Below are 6,000 nucleotides of genomic sequence, written 5' to 3' on the forward strand. Positions count from 1 at the left end.
AGTCTGTGCATTGCTAACACGATGTGGAGATGCTGGCCTTGGACTGGGATAAACACAGTAAGAAGTCTCTCAATACCAGGTTAATGTCCAACAGGTTTATTTGGTAATAAACGTCACTAGCTTTCGGGGTTTGCCCCTTCGTCAGTTAACAGTGGTAGAATCGGACAGAGTCAGCATGGATTTATAAAAGGGAGATCATCCTTGACAAATCTACTGGAATTCTTCAAAGATGTAATTAGTATATTTGCTGAGGGGGAGCCAGTAGTTGTGGTTTATTTGGACTTTCAGAAGGCTTTCAATAAAATCCCACAAAAGAAGAGATTAGCGCATAAAACTGAAGTGCATTTGATTGGTGGTAGTGTACTGAAATGGATAGAAAATTGATTGGGAGATAGAAAACAAAGCATAGGAATAACTTGGTCTTTTTCTTAATGTAACTTGTTCATATCACAGGGATCAGTGCTAGGACCCCAGCTATTCACAGTATATATCACTATTTTATACCCAGTGGTGAACGGTGGTGGACAATTCAACAACTCACTGGAGAAGGAGGCTCTAAAAACATCCCCATCCTCAATGATGGGGAACCCAGGACGTCAGTGCAAAAAATAAGGCTGAAACATTCACAATAATCCTTAGCTAGGAATGCTGAGTGAATGATCCATCTCGGTTTCCTCCAGAGGTCCACAGCGTCACAGCTGCCAGCCATCAGCTAATTCAATTCACTTCACATGGCATCAGGAAGTAGCTATACTGCAGAAGCTATGGTCACTGACAACAGTACAAAAGATGTGTGCTCTAGAACTTGGTGTACCCTTTGCCAAGGTGTTCCAATACAGTGACAACATGTGTCCAACAGTATGGAAAATTGCCCAGTTATGTCCTGGACACAAAAACCAGAACAAATCAAACTTAACCAATTTGCCCCCTAACTGTCTACTCTTGATCATCAGTAAAGAAGTCACCAACAGTAATATCGAGAAGCACTTGCTTAACAAAAACCTGCTCGTTGATGCTTAGTTTGGATTCCACCAGGATCACTTAGCTCCTGACCTCTTCACAGCCTGAATTCAAACATCAACAAAAGAGCTGAACTCCAGAGATGAAGTGAGGTGAGAGTGATTGCCCTTGACATCAAGAACATACATTTGACCGAATGTGGCAGCAAACAGCCCAAACAAAACTGGAGTTAATGGGAATCGGAGTGAAAACCTCCACTTTGGTTGGAGTCATAGCTGGCACAAAAGAAGATAGTCATGGTCTTCGGAGGACAAAGTCATCTCAGTTCCAGGACCCCATTGCAGGAGTTCCACAGGGTAGTGTCCTCGGCCCAATAATCTTCAGCTGTTTCACCAATTTCTTTTCTTTCATCCTGAAGTCAGAAGTAGAGATCTTCACTGATAATGCACAACATTCAGCACCATTTGTGACTCCTCAGATACTGAACCAGTCCATGTCTAAATGCAACAAGATCTGGGCAATAGCCAAGCTCAGGCTGACAAGTGAGCACTAACATTGGCACCATACAAGTGCCAGGTATGCCAACTTCAACCAGAGAAAACCTAACCATTACTCCTTGACATTCAATGGCATTACCATCACTGACTCTCCCACTATCAGCATTCTGGGGGTTATTACTGAGCAGAAACTGAATTGAACAAGCCATATAAATACCATGTCTGCAAGAGCAGGGGCTAGGAATCCTGCACCTCCCGACTCCCCGAAGCCTGGCCAACATCTACAAGACACAAGTCAGGAGTTTAATAGAATAGCCTCCACTTGCCTGTGTGAGTGCACATCCAAAATATTCAAGAAGCTTGACACCATGCAGGATGAAGCAAGTTGCTTGATTGGCTCCCTATCCACCAATCTTCACTCCCTCCACCACCAACACACAGAGTAGCAGCAGTGTGCACTATCTACAAGATGCTCTGCAGGAACTCACCAAGTCTCCTGAGATTGCACCTTTAAAACCCACAAAACCTGCCATCTAGAAGGATAAGAGGCAGCAGACACATGGGAACACCACCACCTGCAAGTTCCCCTCTAAGCCACACATCTTCCTGACTTGGAAATATATCAACATTTCTCCACTGTTGCTGGGTCAAAATCCAGGAACACCCTCTCAAATTGTATTTTGGGTTTACCGACGCCACATGGACTGCAGTAGTTCCAGAAGGCAGGTCACAACCACCACCTCAAGGACAACTGGGGATAAGCCCAAAAAGTTAAGACTGCTTCAATCTTACATTGAGACAAGAAAGATCTTTATTTGAGACTAATTCCATTAAAGATGGTGTTTTATGAGGGAAGTAATCCTTTATATAGTTTGTAATGTTTCTGTTTTTCACTTTGATGGCATTCCCATTTATTATAGAGATTAGAGGATTGAAAAAAAATGAAATTCAATAATGTAAAAGAGTCTAATTATGAAATTAAGCTGCTAAAATATTTTGTGTCTAACCAAATGTACAGATGTGAAATTTGAGGCTTGAATACTTAAATAACATGATGACTTTTCTGCATACAACTAATAAGGCACTTGAGAGTTATCTTGCTAGTTGTATGCAGGAAAGTAGTTGGATAAGAGAAATGATTAATGAGGAAGTCCTTGAAGTAACACAAAATGAGAAAGATGTCGAAGGTTAATTAGATTGAGAATTATGGCATATGGGAATTACTTGGGAAGTGCAAGGAAAGTTGAGGTTGTTAGGGTCAGGAAGAAATAATGGTAATAAATCAAGAGATTGGCAAAGGAAAAATGTGATGAACGATATGGTGGAATGGGCAGTTTCAATCCATTCTGCAAACTTTAGAAGGCATGGCATGCATTGGCCAGAATGGAGAGGCTCCATAAGGGGGTATTTCTGGAGTCCATGTTGCTGATAGAAATGGTGGACCGCACATGGTTTAGGCATTGCCAGTGGTTGAGATGCCAACCATCTCTCTCTCTCTGTGTCTCTCTCTCTCTCTCTATGTCTGTCTCTCCCTCTCTCTCTGTCTCTGTCTCTACCCACCCCTCTCTCCCAGTAGCAATGGGCAAAGAATAATGTCAAGAAATCTTTTGGCCACATAAAAAAAAACTAAAATAATTTTTGTCAGAACAATGGGGAGAAGATTGCCTAGCTGTATTATCGCTAGACTATTAATCCAGAAACTCAGCTAACGTTCTGGGGACCCAGGTTCAAATCCCACCAAAGCAGATGGTGGAATTTAAATTCAATAAAAAAAATCTGGAATTAAGAATCTACTGATGACCATGGAGCCATTATCGATTGTCGGAAAAAACCCATCAGGTTCACTAATGTCCTTCAGGGAAGGAAATCTGCCATCCTTACCTGGTCTGGCCTACATTTGACTCCAGAGCCCTCTGAACAAGGATAACTAGGGATGGGCAATAAATGCTGGCCAACCAGCAACGCCCATGTCCCACAAATGAATGAAAAAAAATGTAATCAGTTCCACAACTCCTTCACCTCACTAATGGGCACTGAAAGCAAACAGTTTATGTCTCTCAATTGAACATTAATGAAAATTGATTCAACCTTACTTCCATTATGTTCTCGTTAAATTGTTAAGCAAAGGCCATGAATTCATGTTGTGTGAATCTGAGCATGCAGAATTCCTCAGTTTTAACTGAAGTGATTTAATCATGTTTGCAAACATTAAAAATCATTCTGGTAAAATGGCGGACAAGAAGTTTTCATATGAATGTGCCAAGTGTTGGATACCACATTATTTCAGAGCCTGAACATTATTTGTCTGTATTTTTTTCTGTGTATCTTCTTTCCTGTGTACCTCAGTCTGTCCTTTAGACTATCATTTCATATGTATTTCACTCACCTTAAAGTTTATTTATTAGTCACAAGTAACGCTGCAATAAAGTTACTGTGAAATTCCCCTAATCACCACAGTCCAGCGCCTATTCAGGTCAATGCATCCTAACCAGCACGTCTTTCAGACTGTGGGAGGAAACCGGAGCATCCATAGGAAACCCACGCAGACACGGGGGAAATGTACAAATTCCACACAGACAGTGACCTGAGGCCAGGAATTGAACCCAGGTCAGTGGTGTTAATCACTCTGCCACTGTGCCACCCAAACTAGAAGAGATAGAACTTTATTATCCACACAAATTTGTCTCTGGCTTCACCTCCAGTCTAATACATAATCATACAGTGCCAATGCCCCATAAATTTGAACCCGTTCCTCCCACACCAATCCTTGAGCCACACATTCATCTCCTTAATCCGATTTGCCCTGCGCCAATTTGCGTGTGGTTCAGGTAGTAATCCAGAGATAACCACTTGGTTGGTTCTGCTTTTTAATTTGATTCCCAGCTTTGCATACTCCCTCTGCAGATCCTTAGTTCCCATTTTGCCTCTGTCATTGGCACCCACATGAACCATGACAACTGGATCCTCGCCCTCCCACTCCAGGGTCCTCTGCAGCCCAGATGAGACATCCTGGACCTGAGCACCAGGCAGACAGCACACCCTTCTGTATTCTTTATCCCTGTCACAAAGGACAGTGTCTATGCCCCTAACTACACTATCCCCAATTACCACTACATTCCTCTTCTTCTGCTTTGAACTCTCTCTGCACCACTGTACCGTGGGCAGTTTGCTAATCCACCTTGCAGCCCTCGTTCTTGTCCACACTGGGAGCAAGAATCTCCAAGCTGTTGTGCAGATTCAGGGGCTGAGGCTTTTGGGTCTTCCCCTCCCCCTCCTTCCTCCCCCCACTCCCCCCCTTACCCTCAGCTACCCCCTCTTACTCCTGACCCCCATCAGAGTTTGTCAGTTTAGGGGGTGTGACTTTCTCTTGAAACACATTATCCAGGTAACACTCCCCCTCCCTGACCTGATAACCTCACACTTGCCAATGGGGGGTATAAACCTGATACTCACCCGTGGATCCACCTCATTGTTCTCCGGAGCAGTGTACCTGGTGGCTTTGGTGAGTGTTGGATTTACTTTGTATCACTTTCTGACTGCACTTCCGGTTCGTGGGGTTTCTGTGTGTGTATTTTACTTCCGTACTGGAAGTTAGGCGAGGGGATTGTCGGGAAGGGAGAGCGGGGGGTATAAAAAGAAGGCAGTGATAGACAGCGGGCAGCGTCGGGAGCGGGCAGCGGAGCGAGTGGGGAGCTGAGTGAGAGTTATAAGGGCTTTGGCTCGCTGGGCTTAGGCGAGAGCAGGCTTAGAGAAGGTGAGTTGCAGTTTCTATCTTTCCCGGGTTGCGTTTCGGCACATACAAACCCAAGGGAGGTTGGGACATGGCAGGGGCTATGGGGAGGAACATAAGCTGTGTTAGGTGCCACATGTGGGAGTTCTTGGTGGCATCACATCTCCCGAAGGTCCACATCTGCGTTAAGTGTTTAGAGCTGCAGAGCTTGAGGGCCCGGGTCAGGCAACTAGAGGTGTGTTTAGAGGATGCATTTCTGGTCAGGGAAAATGAGGAGTTAATGGCTAGGAAACATGAACAAGAGGAAGTCCCAGGGGCTGAGGAGCAGGATGGGTGGACAACTGTTAAGAGGAAGAAGAGGAAAAAGAAGAATAGTCCTGGTCCACAGACCACCCCAGTGGCCCCCCAAGATTCATCGACAGTGGCACAAAAGGATAGACAGGAGGGCCAGAATGAGTTAGAGGGACAGAAGGGGGCTGGCAATGTGATAGTGGTGGGGGATGGGAGAGTCAAAGGAATTGACAGGAGGTTCTGTGGGCAGAGGCGTGACTCCAGGATGGTGGTCTGCCTCCCTGGAGCAGGGGTACAGGACATAATGGAGAGGATAGAGGGAGTTTTGAAAGGGGAGGGGACCCAGGCAGGGGTAATAATACACATAGGGGAGAGGGACGTAGGAAGGCGGAATAGGGCAGATGTACGTAGGCAATTTAGGGAGTTGGGGTCCAAACTGAAGAGCCGGACCTCCAGGGTGGCATTCTCTGGGCTGCTGCCTAGTACCAGCAGGGCTAGGAATAACAAGATCATGCAGCTGAA

Source organism: Carcharhinus amblyrhynchos, chromosome 26 (genome assembly GCF_965287045.1).
Source record: "Carcharhinus amblyrhynchos chromosome 26, sCarAmb.v2.hapA, whole genome shotgun sequence".
Classification (NCBI taxonomy): Eukaryota; Metazoa; Chordata; class Chondrichthyes; order Carcharhiniformes; family Carcharhinidae; genus Carcharhinus; species Carcharhinus amblyrhynchos.